At 47.7% G+C, this 27,197-nt stretch overlaps 2 long non-coding RNA genes across 9 annotated transcripts; one reads left to right on the forward strand and one right to left on the reverse strand.

The window, feature by feature from the left end:
- The first annotated feature begins 17,192 nt into the window (after nucleotides 1-17,192).
- LOC134482808 (uncharacterized) lies at nucleotides 17,193-19,465 on the forward strand. 2 transcript variants are annotated; one of them, XR_010059378.1, is made up of 3 exons: nucleotides 17,193-17,438; nucleotides 18,199-18,303; nucleotides 18,585-19,465. It is a non-coding gene; the product is annotated as an uncharacterized LOC134482808 (long non-coding RNA). The 2 variants fall into 2 exon arrangements; XR_010059377.1 differs by having other exon boundaries at nucleotides 17,193-18,303.
- On the reverse strand, nucleotides 18,553-24,421 carry LOC102552119 (uncharacterized). Of its 7 annotated transcripts, none has more exons than XR_010059375.1 (6): nucleotides 24,053-24,421; nucleotides 23,680-23,784; nucleotides 20,871-20,992; nucleotides 20,348-20,533; nucleotides 19,880-20,068; nucleotides 18,553-18,995 (listed from the first exon to the last, which is right to left on the reverse strand). It is a non-coding gene; the product is annotated as an uncharacterized LOC102552119 (long non-coding RNA). The 7 variants fall into 7 exon arrangements; XR_005495804.2 differs by having other exon boundaries at nucleotides 19,825-20,068; XR_010059376.1 differs by lacking the exon at nucleotides 20,348-20,533 and adding an exon at nucleotides 21,101-21,274.
- Nucleotides 24,422-27,197: the final 2,776 nt, after the last annotated feature.

The following is a 27,197-nucleotide window of genomic DNA, read 5'->3' on the forward strand; positions in this document are numbered from 1 at the left end:
ATTAAAAGCCACAGGGAATGCAATATATAACCGGTGTGTAACACAGTATCCTGTTGACTTAATAAGCCAAAGGTGTGTGTTTTGAAATAATTGCCAAGCTGTCGTACAATAAGCACACCAACCAGAGTTACACTCCTTTGTTCTCGTCTCCATGTGCACACTAAGTGTGGTCCAGTGTGCTGCACTTTTCAGGAGCGGCCACTGGCAGTTTCGTTGCCACAAAAAGGTAAGGGATGCATCTCGCCATGGCACGGGAGCCAAGACTGCACTTTCTCACTCCATTACAGTCTAATTCACACTGTGGTCTGTTTTCAGCTGAAACCGTGCATCATGTGACTGTCTGCACCTGGGGCTTACACAGCAGAAATTGATTTTCACACAGTTCCGTGGATTGGAGATCTAGGACCAGATCACGGGCAGGCTCCCTTTCTCCTGAGGCCTCTCTTTGCCCTGCCGAGGTCCACCTTCTCCCATGACTCCCCTAGCTGATCCTTACTCTGTGCATCTGGGTCCTGCTGCCTCTTCCTCCTCTTACAAGGACTGTGACCTCCTCTAAGAGCTTCTAACTTTGTCTTGTTCTACTCAGGTGAATGGGGGAATGGGGAGATGTTTGTGGAAGGATAAATGAAAACATTATCTAGGTTACTGGCAAGTTCTACACCATGGAAACCATTGTTCACAATGGGAGATTGCATACCTGAAGATTGCAAAGAAAATGGATCCAAATGCCCTTAGCTCTCACACAGCCTTACAGATTATAACTGTGTGAGGCTATCAATGTGATATATATACATATATATATATATATATGTATATATATATATATATATATAGATAGATAGATATAGATATAGATATATAACATTTTTCAACAAATGGCCAGTACTCTGGCTCTATTTACAGAACTTCCGTTCAGTGTGAGTTATTTCATGTGTGAACCTTGGCAAGAATAACAAAAGGCTTTAAACACTTACCTTACCCATGTAAAGTTCAACTCCACTGTGTGTTGGCACATGGTGTTTTTAAATGCTTTTCCTGTATTCCTTGAACACACAGGGTTTCTCTCCAGCATGAATCTTTATATTTGAACACAACCACCACTACTGAAGTATAGACATACGTTTTTCTCAACCTACTTTAATAAATGTTCGACCTCCCCCTCTAGCCCACCACGGAGGCAGTGGACGAGAAAAGTTATTAGGACACAGGGGAAGTGGACCGGCTTAGAAATAGTTCTTTGGGGGAAAAAGCCAATCTTTGTTGTCAGGGTATCAACAGTTCAGCCCAGTAGCAAACACCAACTACGAATCAGCAGCTGCCGTCCAGACCTCTCTACAGTCACCACACACAAGTCAGCAAAGGCAGTTCAATCCGGAAGAAAGTGCAAGACTCGCCAACTGGCCAGAGTCTGTGGAAGCAGCAAGAAGCCTGAGGAACCTCATGAGAAGTTCTTTGGCAAGGTTCTCTCTATAGCGTCTCCACGAGTGAAGCTCAGCAAAGCAATGTAAGGCACACCAACAGATGTTGTCATTTGCAAAGAATAGCAAGGTGGGGCAAAGCAAACCCATGCTCGAGCTCCCGCTGTCTATTCATATTACTTCTGAATATCAAGTGTCCTTTCCCACATCTGCTTTAGCAAAACATCCTTTCACCTGTGTGTCCCGGCAAAACATCATTTGACATGACTGATTTCCAAAACAAACAAACAAACAAACAAACAAACAAACAAACAAACAAACAAGCTTCCACTTCACTGAAGGGTTTCCCACATTGATAGATTTTTCTTTTCTCTAGTGTGTAAGTCCTCACAGGCTTCAGGAGCCAGGGGAGATGGGGACAGAAGGCTCTGCCACATCCCCACATGTGCACATTATCTCTGCATACCACACACACGCTCACAAGTTCCTGGTCTGTTGGAACCGCAATGCACAGCATTCTGTGGGACTTTTATAGTAATTTTCAATGTTATAATCTTAATTAATTAATGTCTATCACAGCGATCTGAGCTTTCAGAACATTTCCTGTGTCGTGTCGCCATAGATAACAGCATCGTGTCTTCTGGTAAGGATGCTCAGCAAAAGCCCTTCCCTCTGTGGACGTTGACATCCACATCCTCAAAAGTTATGATTCCCATTTCTGCTTCCAGGGCCTCTTTTCTGTGCCCACAGCTGCTCCTGGGTGACTATGGCAAAACCACAGAGCAGAACTGTCCTACAGACACACCCCACAATCGAGCCAGTCCCACAGATATGTTAAAGCATATGGTGAATCACTGATATCTCTTGCCACCTTTTAATGCTACAGAACACTAGAAATTAGTCCTCCAATGTAACAGTAGCATGTTTTGCGTTCAAAAACACATTTTTCTGTAGCTCTTTTCCTCTGCCCTTCTCAGCTCTAACATCCTCTATTCTGTTGCTTGCTTTTGTGGAATCATTTTTTTTTTTAAGCTTCTGTACATGGGTAAGAACATGCATTGTCCTGGCTGGCTTCCTTCGGTTCGGGTAATGTCTTACTATTCCATTCATGTTCCCAAAAATGACAGGATTTTGTTCTCCTCATGTTTGGATAATATCCAGTTATGTGCTGATGTCACATTTTCTTTACCTGTTCATACATCGTTCACCAGACACTTGGATCGATGCCCTACCTTGACTATTATTAATAGTGCTGCTATCAATGAGAGAGTGTAGGCGCATCCTCAACAAACTGATTCACTTTTATCAAAACACTTGAATTCTTAATTCATAGGCTTACCGTCTGCCATCTCCGTCCAAACAAACATATATTCGTGTCTCGGAGATCTTTAAAACCGTGGTTTATTCAAGTCTGCTTTGCCAACATCGGAAAACAGTAATCGTTGACTTCAAGAAATTGGGGGCCAAGAGTTGCGAAGCTCGTCATCAAGTATGACTGGGAGCTCATCCATCCCTGAAGGCTTGGGATAGCTTGAGGCATGGTCCAAGCTTTCCCCTAACATCCTCAGGGGCTTCCGTTGCCATTGTGAACTGGATTCTACACGTGACCGCAGCCTCTTCTCTATATGATGTTGGGTAGGAGCGGGGCTTCTGTTTAAAGGTTAGGGATACTCACAGGATAAATCCTAAAGACACGACCTAATGTCGTGAATGTAGAGAGCATGGGGCTTCCAGAGCCTTTCAAGGAACTGGACGTCACCTCACTCGACAAGCTCGTACAGAGGATGCTGACGGGGAAGAGCAGAGTGTGTCTTAGGCTAAGCTCTGAAACAGGGCTCTGGAAACCTGGAGCCCTCTGCTCTGAGCTGCCGTGCATAAAACGAGCAGCAGTGTCGTGTGTGAAGTGGGAGCTTGACACTCCTGAAACCGTCAATGTCAGCCCCAGAAACTCTTTGCAGCACAGGGGTTAAATCTTGAGGTGAAACCATTTGCTCAAAGCCGGGCAGTGTTTGCAGGTTTTGTGACTCTGGCTGAGTGACTGGACCACTTCACTTCTTTGTTCCCTCATTTATAAAGGGGAGAGAGTATCAGCTTCCTTACAACTGTGACGACCCCGTGATAGGAGAAAGGAAGAGAAAACGTCTCACTGTCCAGCTACACACGCCGGGGTGGCCACAGGGGACAAGTTCAGGTGACGGAGATGCTGAGGTTTCTGTTGCACATAAAGTCTAAGTCCGCACAGTGACCAGCTTTACCCGACCCTTGCCTATGTCCCCATATTCTTTCCCACAACTCCACTGTCACTTTTAGAACCACTTTGACTTCTCCATGCTCCATTCATCTGCAAGACCTTTATGTATTATCTTCATTCATCATGGACTCCCACCTCACCAAATCAATGCATTTCAGGAAAATCGGATCCCTGGAGGTTAATATTCTACTAAATCTTTTTAAAAGGTCACTTGTTTCTAAGCATAAAGATTTGCGACTAGACTGTCATCTCTCCCACTAGGAGAATGGAACCTGGCTCTTAGAGAGGCTCCTTAGAACCCCTGCTATTGCTGTCCTCGGCTTTACAACTGCCCCACCTACTGGTCAAAGTGTGTATTTCACAAGGGACGAGAAACCGGAAGCAGGAGCTGAGGAAGGAGTCTTGGCTTTGAGAGGATCCTTCTCCCTGCTCCCACATCCCTCAGTGAGTAAACTTTACAGGAGCACCGCCTCACACTGCTGCAAAGTGCTTATTAAACAGGAATCCACATCTTTAGGAAGGTAATCGGGATTCAGGAAATTATCGTTTGCCGAATTACTGATTAACTCAGTGCCAAGAGTTGGGTATCAGTTTTAAAGGCTGATGTTCACACCATCTATTCCCACCACATGCTGAGTCTAAGTGTACACCCTGGAGATATATTCTTGGAGTCCAAATTATTGGTTCAATGGGCATGTTCAGCAGTTTTTAAAATATGCAATTACACTACGCCTGCTTTCTGGGGGCCTCAGACCACACGGGTGCCTCCTCTCCCAGGTTTGAATCTCTGTAACCTCTCTCTTGTGGTAGCTGAGTGCCTCCCTATGAGAACATAGAGACTGTAGGGAGGACTGGAGAGGCAGGGAGGACTGGAGAGGCAGGGAGGACTGGAGAGGCAGGGAGGACTGGAGAGGCAGGGAGGACTGGAGAGGCAGGGAGGGGTAGGAGATCAGTGGCTCCCAGTTTGGCTTCTGGTTCATCACATCTTATCTCTGCGATCTCAGTCGGGCAATGTCATTTCCCTGAGATGCATTCTTTTCCAATATAAAAATGAAAGTCAATGGCATCGAAAGCGCTGGTATCGTCCTCAGGTTACTCATAAGTCAGGGACGTAAAGGGAGCAGTCAGCCGGTTCCTGCCTGGAGCTGGGCAGCTATGATGTGCAGGACTCAGTGCTCACTCCCTCACAGCTACTGTCCCAAATACCCAGGGCCAGGTTCTCTGCACTCACCAGTTACGCCAGGAAACTGAGTGCAGCACATGTCATTTTAAAAATACCAGGTGCCTTCTTGTCAGTCACTGTCAACCACCATCACTGACCCCTGCTGCCCACAGCACCCGCCAGCATCAGTGCCCAAATGTGCCCACCTCAGGGTGGATCTAGAAGCTCAAATCATTTTAATCGTTTTGCTTTGCTCAACACCCATCTAAGGAGAGGTGAAAGAACCCTCTTTACCATCAGACCAAAAAAGGGGTTAGGGGTATTAGATACTTTGAAACCTTTAAATTCTGCTTAAAACGTTATCACCTCTTGGTTAAACAATCTGCATATTTATGAGTTCGGATCTTTGCCTTTCTAATTTGCTTAATGAGGCCTGGACAAGCAGCCTGCGGCTCCCTGACTCTTTGGAAAGAGCAGACTGTTCATTCAAAAGGCCCAGACACTTCACATCCTGTTTGTCTGAGCTCTGTCTCCAGGTTGCGATCTCTACCATCTCTTGCCCTACTCTGCTTGCTTCTCGGAAGTCATCTAAAGCCATGCGCTAGCCAACTGTGAAATGTGGGAGGGTACACTGCCTGTTCCTACCCACAGGACCTAACCGTGCCTTTCTGGTACGCGTTTCTGCCTCGGGGCTTGCCGTGGGTGCGCACTCGTTTGTACATCCTTCTGCTCTTCTTCATTTGCAACACCCTACTGTGGACCTGTTTATGGAGCAAACTCTGGGGCTCTCGGGATGAGTAAGATGCAGACAGGGAGCAAGAGGAGAGGAGCTTTCGATAAGACACTCAAGGGCTTTGTGTCTGGACTTCACCATTCTCCAGCTGTAGGACCTTGGGTCAAGTAACATACCTGAGATGGAATTTGCTTATCTGTAGGCTACGAATTGATTACTGGCATTTAAAATTACCATGCACCCGGTGCTAAGTGAGCTCACTGTTAAGTATGTAACAGCATACTTAACAGTATCTATCACAGTATCTCGTCACAGCATCTACCCTCCCAGACCTCCGATCTGGTGAGGGTCCGAGCACACACCCTCCACACCTAGCAGCCATCCCTCAGCATCCACAGGGCTTGATTTCAGGGCTCCGTCTGATCCTGAACCTTGAGAATAACTATATAAAGTGTCATTGTATTTGCATATGACCTGTACAACACTCTCCCGGATCCTCATTGAAAGTACATCTGGCTTGCTAAAAAGCCCCAACACAACATCATTTTAGTGACTTTTTCATGGTTGCCCCCAAACATCTGACAAGAAGCAGGTCAGAGAGGGAAGACTGCCTTGGCTGATGGGTTTGTGAGGGGGAAGTGTGGGGATGCCATCACCTGACTGATGGATGCTCCAGGAATGGCTTCCTTGCATCTTTGTGGACCAGGAAGCAGAAAGCCCCCACCAGAAGCGGGCCTGGGCTTTAACCATCAAGCTCCTTTCCTGCCAGTAACCACTGCTGATGAATCTTCTAAAGCCTCACAGCTCTCCAGACAGTAACACCAACTGGGGACAAGGGTTCAAGCCCATGAGCCTCTGGGGATAGTTCATTTTCATGTCGTAACAAATACAATGCCACGTTGGAGGTTGCTAATGAGTTTTAGTTAGAGAATGACAACACGAAATAGACTCACTATTAGCACATTTTTTCCTAGATATTTTAAAGCAGAATTGCTGAATCTGAAGATGCTAGACCAGTGCATCTAGGAGGCTGACCACACACCTTAAGGATATTCTGTCCATCGGGGATAAAGCCTTGTACAACATGATGCTCCACAAAGTATTCTTTATAAGTGTGAGGTGGGTTGGGGAGTAGGAACAAGGCCAAGGAGGACAGGCTAGAATGCCGTGTTTCATGTCCATGTGTACACATGCTATGCATGTGTGTGTGAATCTTCACATGCATGTGTCTGTACATGTGCATGAACGTGCATGTGTGTGACTGTGTGCATGTGTGTGTCTGTGTGTGTATGAATGTTCACATTATGTGTCTGTACATGTGTAGGCATCTGCATGTGTGTGAGTGTGTGCGTATGAATGTTTACATGTATGTGTCTGTACATGTGCATACATGTGCATGTGTGTGAATCTTCACATGCATGTGTGTACATGTGTATGCACATGCATGTATGTGACCATGCACATGTGTGCACATGTATGTGTGTGAATGCTCACATGTATGTGTCTGTACATGTGTAGGCATGTGCATTTGTGTGAGTCCATGCATATGAATGTTCACATGTGTGTCTATACATGTGTGTGCATGTGCATGTATGTGACTATGTGCATGTATATGAATGTTCACATGTATGTGTCTATACATGTGCATGCATGTGCATGTGTGTGATTGTGTGCATGTGTGTGAATGTATATGCATGTGTGTGTGTGTGTGTACATACACTCTCTCTGTGGTGTGTGTGTGTTTGTGTAGAGCCTTAGAGTTGGCAGTTGGCATCGGTGTCTTCCTCCATGAGTCTGCACTTTATACAGGGACAGGGTCTCTCACTAACCTGAAGCTCGCCATCTCCAGCTATTCTAGGTAGCCAGCTGGTCTCAGGAATCCCCTATCTCTGCCTCCTGAGTGCTAGGACTACAGGCAGCCACCATGCCTGCCCCACTTTTATGTGGGTTCTGGAGATCTGGACTCTTCACCCTTGTGTGACAACTGTTTACCCACTAAGCCATCTGTCAGGCCCTCAGATAGCTGTGTTGGGTATGAGGCGTAGAAGAGGGGAGGGGTCCCCATGCATGTCTGAAGGGCTAAGTGCAGGTCCCAGACAGGGTTACTAGGGTCTTGCTGATTGGCTGGTTGGCTTTTGTTGCGGTGGTTGTGGTTGTTTTGTCTTGTGATTGTCAACTTGACCCAAGCTAGAAAAGTCAGTTGGGAAAACGCCTCCATCAGATTGGCCTGTAAACAAGTCTCTGGTAACATTTTCTTAATTAATGATCGATTAAGGGCCCCGCTCACCATGGGTAGAGCCACCCCTGAACTGATGGTCCTGGGAGGTAAGGGGAGCCATGGGGAGCAAGCCAGTAAGCAGCACCGATCCATGGCCTCTGCACCAGCTCCTGCCTCCGGGGTTCTGCCCTGTTTCAGTTCCAGCCTTGACTTCCCTCTACCCTGAACTGACTGCAAGCTGTAAGCTGAAATAAACCCTTTCCTCTCTTGGCTGTCAATCACAGTGTTTATTACAACACTGGTGAGCAAGGGCGGAAGAGTCTTGGGCAATGAAGGAAGAACTGGGCTACCTGTGGGGGCATAGGGCTCAGTGCAGGGCCTCAGATGGTGGCTTTCAGGCATCAGGGGTGTTTGGTATGATTCTGATGGCTGGGAGAGCTTGAGGTTTATGATTAGGAAAGCAAACACCAAAAACTTTTTTTTTTTAAGTCATAGCAGCTTCCCCATGATGCTAAACAATTTGTTCCTGTTTGTGGGACTGAATTCTACACATTCTCCATTCTGCGCTATGATCTTTCAGATACTAGTGTATCCAGGAGGCCCCCTAGGCGCCAGAATGAGACCTCCTTGGTGGTCTACCCAGATTATTGCCTCGTGTAAGGAGCCAGAGCCAGGCCTCTGTCGCCATCTGCTGGCCAGGTCCTGTTACAAATGCTTCCTTTAGCTTGGCAAGAGACACACAGTGACTTAAAGCTTTCTTTCTTCCCCAGAGTACCACAGTACCACAGGGCCACATTGCTTAGCAGCGGAAATCCATTCCCAGGAACCCATCATTCGGGGTTTTACCGTGGAACTGTCACAGCACTTAAACCTAGCAAGCTATACATGTTAGGCTGTGCAGTGTGTTATGTGGGCAAAGCCCAAGGCCAGTGGTGAACTAAACCACTTGCGGCAGAGCCAAGCACAAGAGAAAATGGTACGATTGAAACACATGGAAAATGGGGTTGGGGATTTAGCTCAGTGGTAGAGCGCTTGCCTAGCAAGCGCAAGGCCCTGGGTTCGGTCCCCAGCTAAAAAAAAAAAAAAAAAAAAAAAAAAAGACATAGAAAACAACAGAGGCGCGAGCCCACTGCTCTTACATCGTTTGATTGTAAGCTTTGTCTTTTAGGGAAAGGATCTTTAAAAAAAACACACACACACACACACTAAAACAGCAATAGAAAATATAATCACTACATGAACTAGTGACCCTGTCCCTCAGAGCTAAATGTTATACAGTCTATGTAATGGTGCTTGGTGTATTTACAATTGGCTGCCCAACAGATTTGTTTACACTAGCGTTGTCATAGAAACGGCCACCATATATAGCTCATTACTGACCAGTATCTGCATGGCGCTCACGACTATTCATTCATTCAGAAAGCAGTGCTTTGAAACAATGAAGCAACATGCACAAGACCAAGGAGGAGTGGGGCTGTTTCTGATCTCAAGTCTATACAATCCCCAAGCTAGTAGTCCTTCATCCCACTTAATGCCATTATGAATTAGGAACCCGGGCTATCGCATCCACCTGCCGTTTCCATTCCTGGTCCAGCTACTTCCTCCTGAATCTCCCCTGTCCTGTATCACTGTCCATCTGTTTACTTTCTCGCCGACTTCTCTCCCTTCCCCACCAATCCCCACTTCATCCTCTTAGGGAGGACACCTGGAACCTGAGTGGGCGATAGAAGCCTAATTCTGGAGAGAAGAGAATAGCAAAGAAGACAGGAGGGTGACAAAGTGACGATGACAAGCCCAGCAAAAAGCCTTCACAGGGTTGACAAGGTTTGCTCAAAAGAGATCAGAGATAGAAACACCCCGTTGCTATGATTTTAGGATCGCAGCGATTGTCTCTGCTTTTAGAATTGTAACCATTGTCTCCGCTCTTTCTTTGGCAAGGAGAAAACAAGAAGTGATTTCCCTGTGCTGAGAAATATGTGACAGAACTGGAAATCAGGCCAGTGCCAGCTGGAAGGCTGAAGCTCCAGATGGCAGGGAGCTGGGCTCTTAGAGAAGTGCCCTCCGGGAGTTGTGGCTGGCATCTGCCTCAGGTAAAGCAGTCAGTCCTGAGGGCAACTGACTAAGAAGTAAATGGCAATCTATAAATTCTTTATTCTAGAAGCGCGAGGCCTCCGTCTGTCTGTTAATACTGTATTATGTTACCACAGTATACTGAATGCACCTGCGATGGGCAACATTCACTTACTGGTCCCGTGTAAAGGTTGTAACTGTTGCTCTGTCTGCAGCAGGCTTGGTAAGATGGTAAGAAGGGCTGTGTGCCTGCAATGCTTCCCAACTCTGTGTTCAGTGACTTCACACTGTCAGCCGCAGCCAAGGCAGGGAGATGTGCGCAGTCGGAACTGGCAGATGTGCTAGACCAGGGGTGAGTTTCAGATGTTCACATCCTTGAGACCTCCGCTACCTCTAGACCTTGCCTGGCGGAAGTCTGGGTGTTACGAACTCTCTTTCCGGAGTATCTGTCCACCGAACAATCCCTCTTCTGAGCTCTACTCAGGCTGTCCTTTTGGAAAATCTTCCTTGAAACAGTAATCCTTCCTCAAAACACAGCTCCTTCTCTGGCTGTTCCTCTTGATCAAAGGCACTACTGACCCCAAGTCAGATCCTTGGCAGAACCTAGAACCCACCTGGTTAAGCCTTGAGATCTGTGATGGTGGACCGCTATTGTCAACTCAATGAGATTTACAACCTCTGTGGAAACAAGTGCCTGGGCATGCCTGTGAGGGGCTTTTGGGATGAGGCTGAGGCAGGAGGATACACCCTGGGCAGGCTGGGTCCCAGCCTGAGCAAAGGCCTAAAAGCGAGTTGAAACAGCAGCACCTATTGTCCCCTTTCACTGACTGCGGATGCCGTGTGACCAATTCTCCCCTGATACTGTATTCATGCCTTCCCTCCCATGAAGGACTGTAGAAAATGTGAACCAAGCAAGCAACCCCTCTTGCCTTCAGTTGCTTCTTGTCATGTGTTTTGTCATAGCACTGAGGACCAAGGAAATAGTGAATACACCGGTCCTACTGGTCCCAACCCCCCAGCTTAATCCTCTGCTTAGACCCCAATGTTACCTTCCCAGACATAATACAGCCAGCTCCTTCTGGATTCATACTACATACATATGCACAAAAATAACATATGTGCACACAGATGTAACAGTAATAAAGAGGTGGAGGTCATGGATTCAAGGTGCAATGGGGAAGAACACGGAAACATTAGGGCTGGGAGGGGTGGAAATTGTGTAAATACAGAACTCGTGTATGAAATCCTCAAACCCCAAAGAGTGATTATTAAAAACAACATTCCTGCAGTGAGCTGTGCTTTAAGTAATGGAAAGGGGGTACCAGCTCCTTGCCCTCCAAAGTCTGTTTGCGACAGGATCCCTAGCAGCGAGGGTTCTGGGTGGCACGTCAGAAAGGATATTTTAAGGTAGACACTAATGCATCTACACATGTCTCTGCACTCAGCAAAAGGTTCTGCTTGTGCCCTCGAGGCTGTGCTACCTCCCATCAGGTTGGCAGCTCCGAAGGAATCAACCATTGTCTCCAGCTCAAGAGCCAGAGTGGAATCAGAAACCCAAAGTCTTACATACGTGTTTCCTGAGTTCAAAGCCAGCGATCAGTAGAAGGCAGACCAGTGATGCCCTGCATTCAGCGATCAAATACCCCTCTGCTGACGACGGGAGAGACTTTATAGACTGAGAGGAGGAGGATTCTTGTGAAGATGGGGTGCTCATGAAGATGGGGCAGATTAAATCTCTTTGTGTCGTGACTCTGTCCCCACTCAGATAAGGGCGGAGAGCCTTACAGAGCCCAGGTCTGGGTTCCACCCAAGGGAGAGATTCCCATAACAAGGACGCTAGTTGTCAGGGCAGCCTCCAGAAAGGACAGGGTTGGGGTTGGGGCATCTCTCAGGACAGAGACTGTGATCACAGTTTCCCAGAGGTACAATAGCCAAGTCCCTATACCCATTATACAGACCAGGAAGTTTTAATGACTTGTATAAGGAGGATAAGTGCTAGCAAAATACCTTAGCTCTCTTTGCTCCAGTGCTTTTGAGATTTCCACCATCCTCTCCCGCCTACACGGAGAGGTGGCACAGATACTAGTTCTCAGCAAAGGACAGAGACCCTAGTGGCTGATCATGGTATTTCAAGTTATACCTTGGAAGTCCGCATAGGGATGTGTCGGTAGCTTCACTAGGGGGCGCCAGTGCCTCCGGCATGGTTACATTCCATCCAGGAGGTGCCCTGTGACCAGTGAAAGCCACCTCTGAGCGATGAGTGACGCTTTTCAGCAAGCAGAGAGATTGCCCTTCTTTGTAAGCCTGTTCTCTTAAGCACACAGCCAGCACGCCGTCTGAAGAGTAGGATCGAGTTTGGTAGAAACTTCAAACCTCTCTGGACAAGCCACACACTAAACCCAGATTTCTCCAAGTCTGCTCAGGTGCCCATTTCCTCAGTCCCGCCAGGGGCCTCTTTAACGTCCATGTTTTTAGGCCCTACCCCAGCCTCCGGAACGCAAAGCTGAAGCCCAGCAACCATATCGAGACCGAGTATAGAAGATTCGGAAGCCAAATGAATGCAAAGGTTGTTGTTACATCTCAGTCCTTAGATTGACCTCACCTGGTCATGTTGGACTCCCCCAAAGTACAAAGGAGAGCGAGGTCAGACTTCACCCCAAATGTGGCCCCTAAAGCCAGCTGAGCCCTGCTCAAGGTGTTGGGGGTACCCCATAGGCAGCACCCCGTAAAGAATGAAACTCTTGGATTTTGTTGTCAATATTCTCTCTCAACTATGACCCAAAGACCTTACGGATGAGGGGTGTGTGTGTGTGTGTGTGTGTGTGTGTGTGTGTGTGTGTGTGTGTGTGTGCGCGTGCGCGCGCGCGCGCGCGTGGGCGCCTGTGTGTGTTTCTTGATACTTTTCCCGGTTAGATACCCAACACCCTTGCACTGGTTTTAGAAGTAAAACCATATTTTCTTTAGCATTCTAAGCATAGAATTTTGAATTTGAATTGAGTTTGAATTTGAATTTGAATTTGAGAACTTTGGCACTCACTGTTCGGTGGTGGATATGGTCTGAATGTGTACCCCAAAGCTGATGTGTTGAAAACGTAAAACCCAAAGTGATGTGTTGGGTAATCAGGGTCGATGAGGTCATGACGTAGTGCTCTAGATGGGGCGTTAGTGGCTTTGTAAGAAGAGAGAACGCTGAACCTACACACTTGCTCCATCTCACCAATGGGTGCCCTCTCTCCTGTCAGGGTGAAGCAAGAAACCTTCACCAAATGTTATGACCTTTCATTTGCCAGCCTGCCAAAACATGAGACAAATACCTACCACTGGAATATGCTTATTAATTCTTCGAGAATTCGTACACGTATGCAGTGCATCTGGATCATGTTCACCTCCAGTCCTCCCCTGAACTCCTCCCAGGCCCACCCCCACCCTCTCCTAACTTCATGCCCTCTTTCATTTTTTTTAATCGTACCATGTTCAACTTAAGAAGCCCATATCAAGAATGTGGGGGCATCCCTTGGAGCATGACTGACTAAAACGCAGGCTCTCTTCCTTCAGGAGCCTCGGCTGGCATTAGTGCCTCAGCCGGAGCTTAGGAACTGGTGTTCCTCACCCCCCCCCCCCCAAATCACCCATATTCTTTATAAATTACCCAGCCTCAAGTATCATATTTTAGCAATGGAAAAGAAACTTAAACGAGCACTGACCTACTCATCAGTATTTTCACTCCCTGTGACCGACTGCCTGGTGTTGAAGGGTTCCTTTCTAGAACCTTCCAACTTATACTGTGTCTATTCCTGAAGAATTAATAGGTCAGAGGCACAGAGTCCTTTGTCTACCAGCAAACAGTAGGTATGCTTTGAGTTATTTATTCCCAATAATCAGAAGCAAAGGGAAGATGGGTCCTTTGTAATAAAACACAAAAGAGGAGAAGTAAAGATGAGGTGTGGGCTCATAAGCAAGGCAGGAAGAGTTGTGGGTTTTTTGTTTGTTTTGTTTTTTGAGCAATTCCAAAGTGGAATTAGATCCCTTTAGGGATGTTTCTGTGAGTTTAAAAACTGTGCCTTCCCCAACTGCTCCCCAACCCAGGGGACATAAGACTACAGAGTGTGATTCACGATCCTATAAGGGTAACATAACAGAAGGTAGTGGGGAGCAGAAGAGGGGGGATGGGACGCGCAACAACCAAAGAGAAAGTCACAAGCAAGGGGACCTCAGTGAACCCAAGGTTCTGCCTCAGGTGACTTCATTGTAGCCTTGGCTCTGAGCGTGCGACACCCATGCTTTGCACAGCACCCACTATGCCAGCAAGCATATGCAGAGCATGGCTCAGATTTGAGACTCCAGCACGTTATGAATCCATGTCTTTGCCATACACACAAAGTCTTCTCCTCTTACAAAAGCACATGGATCGAATGATAGGAACCAAAGGCCCCCAACATGTTCCTGTTGTCTGTCCTTAGAATGTGTGGCTGTGAATGGAACTGTGTTAGGATACTTTGCTTTAAATGGCGCTGTTGGAGTATGTGGGGCCGAAGAGCTAACAGACACAAATCCCTGAGCTCAGTCCCCAGCACTGCAGAAAAACCAACTATGGCAGCCATGATGCCAGCATTCTAGACTGGAGGAGAATCAGAAAACAGAAGCCAACCTCAGTTACACAAGAAGTTTGACACCAGCCTGGGCTATGTTAGACACTTTCTCAAAAAAATATTAAATTAAAATAAATTGAATTTACTTTTGAGTTGCTGAATGGAATTTTATTAAAAAATTAATTGTTGACTGAATGTTGACATTATATTAGGATCTCTAGCTGTTTCTGAAATGACCCTAAACACGTTTCTGCCACGTCATAGAACCTATTTATACTAAGCTGTAGCTTCAGCGTTAAACCCAGCTATCATCTCTGATGTGGAAGACATCCTGTGTCTTACGGCATCAGACATTCGGCCAATATTTAATCCTTTGTATAAAAATATCCTTGTCCATCTTACCATCGTGCACACCTATTTTCATCTGATTAAGGATAGCATTAAACGCAATCAAAGAATAATTTAGAAATAATTTTCTACATGATTCGTCGCTGGTAAATGTTCGGTTTGTATACACATTTTATAAACCGGTGCACGCACCTGGGGCTGTGTGTGGTAGGGTTTAAGAAGCCCCACCCTAAACCAGGTCACAACAGAGGGTGGCATGGGAATATGTCTAATCAGAGGTGCAGGCACACAGAGCTGTCACCGTGGAGTAGAAGGCACCTGCCCACCCGCTGCCTTCCTTCCAGGTCTGAAGCCACTCAAAGGGCAAGTTCCGGGAAGGAGCTCTCAGTGTCTGCTGCTTTGGGCCTTGGGGTCTCTTCTCTCTCTGCTGCATTGCTTCAAGGACACGGGATGAGTTCAAGACATCGATGATGGTCAGAGGAGCGTTCTCCTGAAAACACATCTGATACCACAGGGCAGACAGACAGACAGACAGACTGGGAGAAACAGATCGGGTTCAGTGGAGTCAAGTGGGGAATAAATTACAGAGGAACAGATCTGAAGTCCATAAAATTCAGTTCACACCAAATTATCATGCATCTCTGCAACCTCACAGGCAGGGGCCAGGCTTGTACCTGATAATTATGAAATGGCTTCAGAGGCCAGGCGAATGCATTGTGCGGATCCTCAGGTACTTACTTTAATGAGCATGTGGGAAAAAATACAGTGGCGTTCCCAACCTCTATTTTCAGTAGTAAGGCCTTTTCAACAGACTTATTTTTAGTCCCAGAAGCATCTTGACTTGCTTATTACATAATGGAATGTCTGTCACATGACCAAATCACCCCCATAAGTACGTACAATTATCGTGCAGCAGTTGGCATGAGAGTGAGTAGAAAGAAGGGTTAAGTAAATAAAATCGTAAACAGTTTGCGGAAATTGCACATGTATTTGGAGTAAGAAAGCAGTGGACGGTGGGAAATGCTGAAGCTTTTGTGGGCTCAACAGGGCAGGCATTGCTTTAACAGAGAAGACCCCCGTTTCAGTGGCATTGGTGATCAGTTGCATCGGTGGCCCCCAATAAGCCTGCTAGCACAGACTTCACTCTCACGTTTCCATGGAGCCTCTCCCTTTGACGCTCCCGTCTTTGAGGAAGCCTGGGGATTCTGTGTCTCCTAAGCCCGGCTCTTAAAGCTCAGCTAGCTCCGTGTTGGTACTCTCAGGAACCGAGTGGAGAGTCAGCAAGGAAGAGCAGAGGGGTGTGTGTGTGTGTGTGTGTGTGTGTGTGTGTGTGTGTGTGTGACTTTGGATGTGTACACGAATGGAGTCCTTACTCATACATAGTCAGTCATAGACAGCCCCTCCAAACTCCCTCACACACTCTTAACTCACATACAAACTCACTGTGTTCTCATTCATTCATAGGCTTCCCTCCATTTTAGTCACACGTGCACACTCTGTACTAATCTATACCTCTCAGTAACCACACACACACACACACACACACACACACACACACACACACACACACTACTCCATTTCTTGACTGAACATTAAGTGACACCCTTGTTCTTCAGTCCCCTCTAGCCTCTGGACAGCACACAGTCCCTCTGGTGAGGAAGGCAGAGAGTCTGGACTCTAGTTCTTATCACTCCTAACTTTCCTCTCACTCCGCTGTCTGGTGGTGTCTAGACTGAACTGGTCTCTTTATCTCGAGTGCCATATTTATATAGAGGGCACCTCCCTGCCTGCCCGCTGTGATCCTTCAAGCCCTGGCTCCTCCTGTTAAAATGACCTTGTAGTTGTCGCAGACTCTAGAATTCATATTCTACTCAACAGGAGCGCCGTGCCAATGGGGGAAACCTCTCTCCTGTGACTTCCCATGAGCGTGGGCCTGGTTGACAGGACCCATTTCTTCTCCTGTCATTCAGGAGCCCGGATGCCTTTTGTCCTATGACCCTCGGTTCTTTTAGTCAGAGCTTCTCAACCTGTGGGTCATGACCCCTTTGGATCAATGTGCAACGATGAAATTACATCCCGCCTGTCAGATGTTTACATTGTGATTCATAATAGCGACAAAAGTACTGTTATGAAGTAACAACAACCAAAACCCCTCTGCGGTTGGGAGTCACAACACGAAGAATTGTATTAAAAGTTCCCAGCATTCGCAAGGTCGGGAAGCACTGGTTTAGGGTCTTAAAGTCCTCCGCATCCAGTGATTGACTGGGAAGGGAGCACCAGGAACTGTCACCTGACTCAGGAAGTGCACTGAGGTTGTTCCTGCAGTCTGTGAGCAAGAATCCAGCACACAGCCAACACAAGGAGCAAGGCAGGCTGGGAAAGCACAAGGAGCAAGGCAGGGTGGGAAAGCACAAGGAGCAAGGCAGGCTGGGAAAGCACAAGGAGCAAGGCAGGCTGGGAAATGCTATCCACGCCCGGCCATGTTCTCTTCAGAAGTAGGCTACAGTGCTATCCCTGCAAGGCGGTAGCATATCGATGTGTATGTGGGGAGGTTAGCATATGCCTGGTGTACAGCAACAAATGCACCGGAAGGCAGAGCAAGATTCTTGCAGGGAGAGACTTGTAAGGCTCTATCAGGAATGAAGGCAGGTGCTGTGTGCCCTAAAGTCACTTTCACTGCTTCACAACTCCTCTGTGCTCTGGCTTCGGGTGTAGAAATACCTACATGAGTATTAGTATGTGTCATGTGTGTCTATGGGTTCTGTCCTATGTATGTGTAGTCGTATATTGTGGTGTGTGTATGTGTGGTCCCAGGTGTGGGGGTGGGTAGTACGTACGTGATCACGTGTATGTGTGTGGTATTGGTGTGTATGTGTTGCTGTATGAGTAATCTATGTGTAGAGTCATATGTGCCTAGTCACTGCTGTGAGTAGCGATGTGTTTCCACGGCCGTGCGTGTGTGACCATATGTATGCATGTGGTTACCTGAGTGCTTGTGTATGGTGGTCACGTGTATTTGCGTGGTCTCACGTTCGTGCTTCTGTGTGTATAGTTGTGTGTCATGGTCATATGCATGCGTAGTCATATGCATGTCTCTGGGTAGTCATATGTGTGTGATCCTATAGATCAGTATGTCTGGTGGTCATGTGGATGAGTGGTCAGGCTTTTTTGAGGACATATGTGTGTACAATCATATGTGGTTTTGTGTGGTCATACATGTGAAGTACTATGTGCATATATATTTGATTGTATATGCTTGAGGGGGGGTGCAAGGACTGTATGGATGCTCCACAGGTTTGAAGAATGGTTCAACCTGGGATTTGAGCATCATTTTAGGAGGACAGAAAGATGACATGTATTTAGTAGTAACTAACCCTCACAGTTTGAATTTTGATCCTTCCCCACACAGACATAGGCATACGGATACTTTGTCTCCCACAGCTGTGAGCCACAGCTGTGAGTCACAGCTGTCCTAGGGAGCCCCAAGTCACTGACTGCATGTGCTGCTGCTGTGGTAAGGTACCCAGGAGGGGAGGTGGACTCAGTGTGTGCTTCGGCCTATGATATAGTCAACTTAGAATGGGTTCATGAGCATGAGCCCTTTGCAAGCCTAGCGTATGTAATATAAATATATAATATATGTCTGCACCTAGGCACGATACACTAGCATCTCATTAAAAGGTTCTTCATGAGCTCTGAAAGTGTATTTGATCTTACATCTTTAGTGTACAACCTTTTAAGACCCTCTATAACAAAAACTGGATGCACACATTAAGTATTTTATTGTGTTTCCAGGACGGTTATGCCGAGGGGAAAAAAAGTGTGAGAGCAGCTTCTGTGTTAAGGCAGCTCCTTCCTGTGTGGCCGGCCATCTCACCGAGAACGCAGCTGACACTATTCAGACTCGAGTATGCAGTAGACATTTTCTTTAGAGACAATAAAGGGAGTATGTCTCCTCCAGAGGAAAAGGACAGCATTGGTGGCCAGTGCTTAAAACATTTGCTCTCTCAGGTGAACATTAGAATTTTGGAGAATCTGTATCCACCAACCATGAATATGATGGTTTCCCAAGAACTGAGTGTTCATCACAGACGATGCATGCAGGGGTAATGGATGGGAACTGTAGCCCTCAGAGAATGAAATTCGCCCACAGTTTGAAGCTCTGCAGGACTCTGAAGCAATGTTTTGAAGTGACCAGTGGATGACCTTACAGAGTTATGCACCGGGAGAAAAGAAAAGTCCATGAAAGAAAGGTTGATGGGTTTTACGTAACAGCAATGGGAACAATTCAAGCATGAGATTATAACCTAGAATATGAAACTATTAGTTTCAATTTTATGCTGTGAAACAAAGAATATACAAAAACTATCTGGAACAGGCTGTTAAAATATTCTTTCTCCATCCCAACCCTCGAGGCAAATGCCGTAGGGGGATTGGGAGTTCAAGATCTTTACTGGCTACAGAGTACATGAGACACTGTCTCAAAGAAGTATGGATCCTTCCCTTCCTATCACTTCTGGTTCACTCTCTCTGATTCATGTTTAAAGGTGTGTCCTCTCAGTTTCCAGTCCCCACCACCGGCCACCATGCCAGCGGCTTGCTTTCCAGTCACAATGGACTCTTATTCCTCTGGAACCGTAAGCCCAAATAAACTCTTGCCTCAAGGGGGCAGGGAGCCTTGGTCATGGTGTTTTATAACAGCTATAGATGCACACGGTAAATATAAATATTAAAGCAGTCAAAAATAGTAAAGAATAATTTTAGGAATGAAATCAAATGGTTTGCGAACTGTTAGTGGAATAACACTAGGCATTTTCTTTAACTGTAATGACTGCCACATCAGCTCCTCTCCATTGAATAACTGAAGAGAACTAACCAAGCAGGGGCAAGATCCAGGTCCCAAGGAGAGAGCTCAGCAGAGGGGCAGAGGGTTGTCCTAGGCCCTGCCTGAGTGGGAAAAAATCAAAAGACTCTCCCCGTGCATGGGGTGGCTGGAGTGGGTGCAGGTGCTGGCTGGCGTCAGTGAGATGCCTACCAGGAAGCAGAAAGTTGTCTTCGTAAGTTTACCAGATCCTTAGCGAAGCGCTCACCGTCTCAGGTCTGTACCGGCACCGGGAAGACGCAGATGGGTGATGGGGTGAAGGCCCCTGTGGGCTGCCTCCAGGGCGGTGAAGGGATTGGTGGCTTTTCATAGATGTGGAAGCTGGCTGCCTCGGTCCAGATCTGCATTCCGTCACACGATTTTCCACGCACCTATGCGGGATGTCTAAGGTCTCGAACTATGAGATGGGACAATGGTACATACCCTGAGAGGTGGCTTTGAGCATTGAAACCGTTAGCATGTTAGTCAGGGACGGAGCAGGCGTTCGATCTTCACAAGACCAAACATTGGTTTGATCTTCATCAATAACTCTTTTCCTTACCCGCCTCCCACACACACACAGTCAGTCTTCCCTCCACACAGTCAGTCTACAGTCCACTTTCCTCTGCCTGTCTTGACTTTCACCTAGATAGCAAGACCGGAAACGCATCCTCTGACACATAAACTCCTTTCTTACCTTTGAACACAGTCTTGTGTGGACTGGACATGGTGTTGGGAGCAGGGGCTAACATCAGGTGGCTGCGAGCCTGTGATGGGTGGGAGCCCGAGAGAACCACAGAGACTCATCTGACCTGCCACGATCCATCTGGTGAGTTAACTGAGCCCTGGTTCCTGGTTCCGGTCAACACCTGAAGCTGAGGAACTGTATCATTTGCCCAAGGTGAGACCACTTAGAAGTAATGGCACGTAACTTCCACTTCTGGCAAGATCAGAAGAGCAAATTGTTCTAAATCCCGATGCCAGAAATGGGAAATTCTATACCAGGAAACCGTGTGTTTGTGCACAATGTTATTGGAAGTACCTACAATATCTGGCCATCCATGTGTGTAAGATGTGCAAAATATCAATTTTTTTTGTGCATGTAGGCTTGGACCCCATCTCTAAGATATCTTATTATCTATATTTTTCTAAAGTAAAATTTAAAAACAGAGATACAGAATACCTCTGGTTCCACACATTACAGGGTGAAGGATGCTTACCTGTGTTATGAGTTGATTTTGATTTGCCTGCGCCAGTCTCCCTTGAAGCTGCATATCTTGGCGTGACCAGTAGAGGGCACCAATGTCTGCAAAGCGGTCTCTTTCTAACCCTACCTTTGGCCCTGTGGCAATCACAGAGATACAAGTGGGATCAGATTTCTCCACCAGGCCCAAAAAGCACTGGGGAGCACAGCTGGCTGCACACCTCTTGGCCCTGAGTCATAACTCACTCTGTCACGTCGCTTTGAAAGTAGTCTGGTCTGATGAGCATGGTCCTAACCCTGGGCTGCTCTTTTACCTCTTGATAACCCGTAAGAATGGATGCTGCTGAGAAGGGGCTGTTCATTCCACCCCAGGCAATGCTGGAGCTACAGGATCACCTCTCTGATCATAAGTTCCCTCATCTGCAAAAGGGACAGAGCTCATCTGAGCTTCCAGGAGCCTGGTGTAAACAAACATGCTCGCTGCATCCAGGGGACGCTGGGCGTAACTTAGATTCTCGGAGTCCTCCAGTGGCTCTGGGGCTCCTAATGCCACCTCGTGACAGGCTTGTGGTGACAGTAATAATTGATTAAATTGGTCATAGTTTCCAAGGCTGTCATACTCATTGTTGTTTAATTCTGACAAGAGTCCTATGCAATTAGATGTGTTTTTACAGTGCTTGTTCATTTAATGGTGCCAAGTTAGGGTTCAGGGCTAGTTCCTCAAATGAAGAATGAGGAGCGGCTCACAGTTTCAATTGCCATTCAGAGGTCACTGCTGCTGGCCCATCCCCTGGGAGCTGAGGGAGTGAGGGCAGGCTCTGTAGGCTGGAAGTGAGCACTGTGGTGGACTTCTCCCATCTAGCTCCTAAGCTCTCTTAGGAAGGGGGGGGGGCACAGCCCCAGCTTCTCTTACAGAGGTGAGGCAGCTCAGGTAGGGGAGAGTCGAGCAAGCTGAAGAGGCCGGGTCTGCAGAATAGAATGCTGACAGAGGAGACGGAAGCTAGCACTGGGGAGCAGGAGGAACACGGCAGACTTCCGAGAAGCTGGGGCCTCCTTAGGTCCCTTGCGTGACTGTGTAAACTTTGCCTCTCCATTTTGCAAAACAGAAAGAAATACTTTTCCTGCCCATGTTTAGATTTTTGAAAAAGTAATTTTAAAACAATCCCTAATCCTTGTTGGTGGTACGCGTCTGAGCTGGGCCCTCTCGTGGAGCCAGACAAGCTTGAACCTGTTTTGGGACAGGCAAGAACAAGCCACCTGCGGCTCTGTTGGGAGGCAGTTTGGGGTCCATGGGTTTTTACTAAAAGAGAAGGGGAGAGCGTTTCTGCTGACAAGGCTGGGGGTGGTAACTAGGTCTGTCCCTGGGGCTCAATATGAGGTTCTTGCTGGAGCTTCGGAACTGAGGGTGAAGGAATGGTTTGATGGGGGTACCCCAGAAGCCACTCAGTGCCCAGAGATTGAATCTCTGTGGAGGTAGGGCACAAAATGACTTAGTGTCAGTAGACTGGAATAAAAAAGCAGGAGACTTCCGTGGTGGCTTGTGGGAGGCTCCTCTAAGGTATCAGAGATACACCGGACCCTAGAAGAAGCTGGGCCAGGGTACTCAGGCCCTGGCTAGACGGGCAGCAGCTGTGTCATGGTTACCAGCACAGGGATGCTATGGTAGAGGCCTGGGAGCGCTTAGACGTGAACTTGAAAAGGTGATAGCCATGGGCTTTTTCTGCCTTAGTTTGTGTTGAGTCATAAACAGAAGGCCACCAACTTAGTAATCTATAGTGAAAACGACTTGATTGGTTCATGATTCCAGAGACAGAGGAAGCCAGGATGGGGGGTGGGGTCTAGAAGGAGAGAGAGGTTAGAGAGAAAGGATGAGACCACTGCCTGTGTAGGAATTATCACTGTCAGAAAGAGGACAGAGACCAGGTAAGGTAGGTCACTGTGTGGGAGTTATACCGCAGGGCCAAAATGCGCACACACTCGGGCGAGGGACAAGCGTGGACATCTATTACATCTATGTGAGTGGTCACATGACACCCCACCGTAGCAGGCCTGCAGTGCCTGCGCCTCCACTCACTGTGGAAGCTTGCCCCAACCCCCACCCTGCCCCCATGCCTGTCTAGGAGGCTCGACAGTGGCTGGTGTGTTTTTCATTTCCAGGGATCAATTCGGAAGTAAGCAGTCACTTTCTGTCCGAGTTAGTAGTCTGTGTCCTGTGTTCTTGGGGAACTGGCTCCAACCCTGACGTTTAGAGCCTCCGGAACGTTAGATCTGGAGCCAGACACGTGGGTTTGAAGCTTGGCTCCAAGCTTACATACAAGAGGGTCACCTGCAGAGTAGCAGTGACCTTTGGAACAAATACATATGATATGAGGTGGAGGTTCCCACCGCAGTGGCTGTGTCTGTCTTTTCTCACTAGCTCCTTTCCTTTGCTCCTTCCTTCTTTCCTCTCCCTTCCACATTTCTTCCCTTCCTTTCTTCTTCTTTTTCCTATTATTTCCCCCCTTTGTTCATGTCTCAATAAACCTGAAAAGCCTCACCTGTTTTTTTTAATTTCTTTTTTACTCTGCTGATGCCCAAGTCACTTCATACCAACCATAATGATCACCAGAATGATCACTGTACATTTAAGGAATGACCGGGCCAGTGGTAAACACTGCCCCACGTAGCTGACCATGCCTTTAGGCCAGGCCAGAGCTATCCCTGGATGCATTTGGTTGCCACCAGTTCTCCAGGGAAACCAGATCCCGCTCTGTGCCCGTCCCATGCATAAAAGCCCACAGCAGTGTGCTGTTTCAAAAGTCTTTTGCTCTCATGACGCAACTCACCTAGGAGCCAGTTGAAGAGAAGTCATAATCTACCCTCGAGCACGTCGGATGCGCTTGCTGCTGGGAGACAGTGGGAAGAATGCACCCAGACCACCAGGAGGAAACCTGATCGGGAAGAAGAGATGAGGAGACGAGGTCGGATCTGAGTGTGGCAAAGGGTGTGAGGAAGATATTTCTGCCCAAAGGCCAAGGGGAAAATGCTAACCCATCCCACCCTGAGATATGTCTTCCCTTTCCAAAAGTGAAGAAAAGGGTAGGGACCTATTCAGAAATGTCAGATGCTTCTGCTGTACAATGTCATCTGGTCAGGCTGTGAGCACAGGGAGAGATAAATTAACGTTCATTCTAAAAGTGTGGTTAGTCTTCTTCTTACTGGGTTGCACAATCCAGAGCTGTCCTGGTGCAGTGAAGGATTTGGCTGGGATTTGGCTTCATTTTATTCCTTTCAATTGGTGAACGTGTACCTTAGTCCATTTTTCTTTTTTCATAACAAAAATCCCGAGACTAAGTGAGTGACAAAGAACGAAATAGTAATGGTAATGTGTTCAGCCCACAGCTGTTGGAGGCATGGCTCTGGCGCCTGCCAGGGGCCTTGTGCTACACACTAACATGGGAAGGGAGCTACGGTAAGCTTTTCCCCTGAGGTCGTCCTAGGAGACCCCATTCCTGAGACCTCATCTGATCCCGATTACTTCCCTACAGCCTCTCCAGGTTCCATTAACTCATGAAACTACCGCAGAGACAGAACTATAAGAGTCAGGCTTCCAGAATGTTCAGAGGAATGGAAAGAATGAGGCGTGAATAGAGAGTTGGGGCAGCAGTGCATTCTGGGATCACGCCACTGGGCAAATCTAGAGCAAAGCTGGGGGCACTCATGGGTGGGGTTGACTGGGGTGGAGAACGTGCGGGGCTGTCAATCACCTCTGCTCCAGGGCAACGGAGCTGAGCAGTTGGTTTTCACGGACCTCACAGGGAGAGACCAGTAGGCTCTCAAGTATACACTCCGGAATGATACACTTCCCAGTGTAGCAACATCCAGCCCTCAGACATCCAGCTCCACGCCGCTTCTCCATGCTATGGGTCTGGTTTTGTTTGATACAGGGTTCACTTTCTATGAGTCTTTCTTCATGTGGTAAAAGGACAGCACTTACTTAACATCTGCAGGCTCACCTCCTCTCGGGTTTCAGATGTAGCGGGGCATGGAGGGGCGAGGGGCATGGGAGGGCGAGGGGTAGGGTTGGGGGAGCCCGCCTTTTTCTTTCCTTGCCCCTGGAGTCCTGAGAATGAGCGCCAACAGCCTCGGGATAAGTTACGTGCTCGCCATTGACTGTCCAGAGAAATACCCATTTCCCTCTGACCAGTCCTGAGTCCACCATTCACCTCGGAGCGAGAGGAGAATGTTTCATCCACATGGTGGTCTATGAGTGGTACCAGCTGGTACCTTGTGGGACACTAGGCAGAAACTGGGAATGTACAGCTGCTTTTCTGTGGCTGTGATATAACGCCACGACCATGCGACTTAGAGAAGAAAGAGTCTTAGAGAAGAAAGAGTTTACTCGGGCTCACAGTTCCCAAGGGGTAGGAGAGTCCATTGTGGTGAAAGTCATGGTAGCCAGCAGCAGGCATGGTGGCATGGTGGCACAGACAGGATGCTGAGAGCTCACATCCTCAGGATTCAACTTCCTGAGCTTATGGGGGCATTCACTGAACACTGAGTACTGTGAGTACTGAGTACTGAGTTCATTCAATGTCCTGAGCTTATGGGGACATTCACTGAATACTGAGTACTGTGAGTACTGAGTACTGAGTACATTCAACGTCCTGAGCCTATGGGGACATTCACTGAACACTGAGTACTGTGAGTACTGAGTACTGAGTACATTCAATGTCCTGAGCCTATGGGGACATTCACTGAACACTGAGTACTGTGAGTACTGAGTACTGAGTACATTCAACGTCCTGAGCCTATGGGGACATTCACTGAACACTGAGTACTGTGAGTACTGAGTACTGAGTACTGAGTACATTCAACGTCCTGAGCCTATGGGGGGATGTTTCTCATTCAGACCACTCCAGGAATCTATTCCTAATTTCACTAGGAATCTAACGAGAAGGAAACCACCCCTCAGCTGAGAGGCAGCTTCTACTCCATCCAATTCTAGGGCTCCCCTATGGATATAGTGTTTCTTGTAACACTGTATATAACGGAAGCCTGCTTGTCCATGTTGCCACAAGACATGGGAATTCTTTACTTTTTAAGGCAGGATGATGTTACACCATATGCATCCGTTTCCTCCCTTGATTCATCCATTCATACATCAGTGGACAGTCAGGCTCCATCCAGACCTTGCCTTTAGGAATGGTACTGTGTTAATGAGGGGGCGCAGATAACCCCAAGAGTCTTGGCTCTGTTCCTTTGGCTTGTGACCAGAAGCGAGGTACCTACTCCATCTCACAGCTCTATTTTTGGCATCTGAAGACCATTCACATCACTTTCCACAGCGGCCGGGCTCTCTGTCCCCACTTCTGCATACCCTCACCGGTACTTACTCTAGTCGCCCTGGTCTGTTCTGAAAATGTCAGCCGAGGTTTGAACCTGCAATGTCCCTCACAGGCTCAAGCTTTTGAAAGCTCAGCAGCCAGCTTGGGCCAGTATTTTGAAGGCTGTGGAACTTGCTGAAGAGGAGGCCCGGCTGGTATAATCAGGTCCCTAGGTGTGTGTCCTTGGAGTCTGTTCTCACTCCTGCTTCTCAGTGTCCCTTCTGGTTCCTCCTCTGCCACACACTCCTGCTGGCAGGAGCTCCGCCGTGCCTCGCTAGTGTGAAAAATGGAAACCACTCTGAAATGGCAGCCCAGGTCAACTTCTCCTCTCTAGAGTGTTGCAACAGGTAGTCTGTCACAGCGATGCAGGAGAACCTGGACATGTGCTAGCCGGCCAAGAGGAGCGAAGTGACACCTTGCTGTGGTTTCCATGGCACTTCGCAATGACTGGCGCTTCCGAACAGTTCTTTATAGGCTTGTCTACTGTTCATATGTTCTCTTCAAAGAACTGTCAATGCAGGTCACCCTACACCTTCCTCCTGGGGCTCGCTCAGTGAAGTTTCAGCTACCGATGAAGAGCAGCACCCCAAAACTGAGTATCTCAAAATGCAATGGTTCAGTTAAACATGATGGTGCATGGATGGGACCCCTGTACTTTGGAGGCAAATCTAGGAGGATCACCTTCACTTCAGGACCAGCCTGGGCTATATAGTTCAAGTGGAACCTGTGTTAGCTCCGCCCAACAGTTACCTAGCAACAGCCAGGTGTGCAACAGTTTACTAGCAACAGCCAGGTTAGAGCGTTCCGGCGCTCTCTCTCTCTCTCTCTCTCTCTCTCTCTCTCTCTCTCTCTCCCTCTCCCTCTCCCTCTCCCTCTCTCTCTCCCTCTCTCCCTCTCCCTCTCCCTCTCCCTCTCCCCCTCTCTCCCTCCCTATCTCCTCTCTCTCTCTGCCTCTTTCTCTCTCATTGTCCTCCCCA

Source organism: Rattus norvegicus, chromosome 17 (assembly GCF_036323735.1).
Source record: "Rattus norvegicus strain BN/NHsdMcwi chromosome 17, GRCr8, whole genome shotgun sequence".
In the NCBI taxonomy this organism is placed as follows: domain Eukaryota; kingdom Metazoa; phylum Chordata; class Mammalia; order Rodentia; family Muridae; genus Rattus; species Rattus norvegicus.